The sequence below is a fragment of the Echinops telfairi genome, unplaced genomic scaffold (genome assembly GCF_000313985.2).
Source record: "Echinops telfairi isolate 266 unplaced genomic scaffold, ASM31398v2 ScPeMD7_70;HRSCAF=299, whole genome shotgun sequence".
NCBI classification, from domain to species: Eukaryota; Metazoa; Chordata; class Mammalia; order Afrosoricida; family Tenrecidae; genus Echinops; species Echinops telfairi.
In genome coordinates this window covers 65,341,567-65,343,675 of record NW_022103968.1, presented here as the reverse complement: position 1 = coordinate 65,343,675, position 2,109 = coordinate 65,341,567, and positions in this window count along the sequence as shown.

Here is a 2,109-nt window from a genome sequence, read left to right as displayed (position 1 = left end):
CTTTCTTCTTAAAAGTCCATGCGCAGTCATCTAAGTACAACTGTTGTACGTAGATGACTGCGCATGGACTTTTAAGAACCTAGTTGTTTCTCATCAAAACAGGATGCAGACTTGTGGACTATGTCACACTAATTGACCTTGGTTATCTTCATACTATAGTCCTTGGCCCCCAGGTCCAACAACCCATTCATGCAAGATTAGGAATTGTTCTAAACTTGATAGTAGTAATGGTTGCAGAATTCTGTGAACCTATTGAAGGCCATTGGATTATATGGTATGTGAATGATACAGCTGCTAAAATGTTCAACTAAATCATTAATTGTCTTAAATAAGTAAGTTATCATTTTTACCAGTTGGCATTGAGTTGACTCAAATTTATGCAGACTTCAGGAGTGTCAGAGTAGAAATGTGCTCAATGGCTGAGTTTCCTAAAGTAAATCTCCAGGTCTTTCTTGGGAGGTGCCTGTGAGTAGACTCAAAGCTGCAACTTCTCAGCAGCAGAGGGCAACATTTGCAGCATTTAACAATCCCAGGGAGAAAAATGAGACCATCTGCTCCCTTCCAGAGCTGTAGCCTTTAGAAATTCTACATACAGCCACCATGAGTCAGAATCAACTCAGTGGAAATGGGTTTGGTTGGTTGGTTTCGGGTTCTCTGCTGTTTTAGGGGCAGCAGGAAGCAATCTCTCCATCCTGACCTGCATGATTCTTACACCAAAGAGCCCTGAAAGAACAGCTGTAACAGAGCCCTGAAAGAACAGCTGTAACGGGAAGAACAGCTGTAACAGAACCCTGAAAGAACAGCTGGATCTTTAGCGTTGAATTATGATTAACTGCATAATTAAGATCTAATCTTAAAAACCAGAAGGGGATCCAAGTAATGTTCTTCCTTTGAAGTCATCAAAGTTGACCACAAGAGGATCACACATCTTGAGCCCAGAGTATGACACGGAGCCTCCCTCTTCCTTCCCTGCCCCCTTTCCTCAGCATGGAGACCCCTCCAGTTTCCTCTCTCTCCCACCGATATAAACCTGGGTTCCTTGGCCTCTTTACTCATGGCATATCGAGCAGGTATCTGGTATGGAAGAAATCCCTATGTCAACTCACCCAAAGACGAAGAAGGTTTACTGGGGGAAACTGTTCTGAGATCAAATTTTACCCTTTCCCCTCCATTCTAATTACTATGGAAGTAATTAAGCTTATAAAAACACCACTAGTCATTTACTGAGAGCTACAGCTTTGAACCAATTTGCTTTTATTTTTCATCTTTGGCTCATGGTACTGATCAAAAAGTTACTCATTCAGCCTTTGGCCAATTGCAACAGTGGACCTTAGCACATTAGGGCATGCATTAGCAAATAGGAGATTAATTGGAAGTTTATTTTGGAAGCAGGTTCTTAAATAAATATTGTCTTACTTTATAGGAGCCACAAAAGAGACCCTTGTAAACTGCCAAAAAAAGAATTTACACGAGAGTTCCTCAAATAATAAGCCACTGGCAAAGAGCTGTTCATTTCACAACAGGGTGTGATAAATACTGGGAGATCTTTATGCTGCTCTTGAAGAGCATGATACAACAGTTTTCTCTCCTCTTGATCCTCTTATACATGGAGTAAGACTTAAAATACAGCAGTGAATTAAGCCAAAATCAAAGACTATATTCAGCTAGAAGACAAATACTTCACTAAATTAAAGATTCCACTAATTTAAAAAATTACCAAGGTCAAAATTAATTTGAATATATATTTCTTTTTTGTACAATGCAGTTCCTAGATTGTTTCTGTTTTTTGCTAATTGACCTATTGACCTATTGACTTTGTTTCCTTATCCTCTTTCTTTCTTTTTTTATGATTGTCTTTGGTTCATTTCATTGTTAGAGTAACTGGGAACTGTAAAAAAGCTGGAAGAAGATTTTCTTTTTTTTTTTGCAGCCTATCTGTTCGGGTTTTTTTTTCCTTTTTCCCCTTCTTTTAAATTTTGTATGTCAGTGGCTTTTTTTGTTGTGGGCTTGTCAGTACTGCAGCCATCGTCGCCAGGCTCTTATGAGCCGCTTTGGCGCTGTGCTGTCAAAGCCAATCCCAATTTTATTCACACATTGTTATTTCTGTAC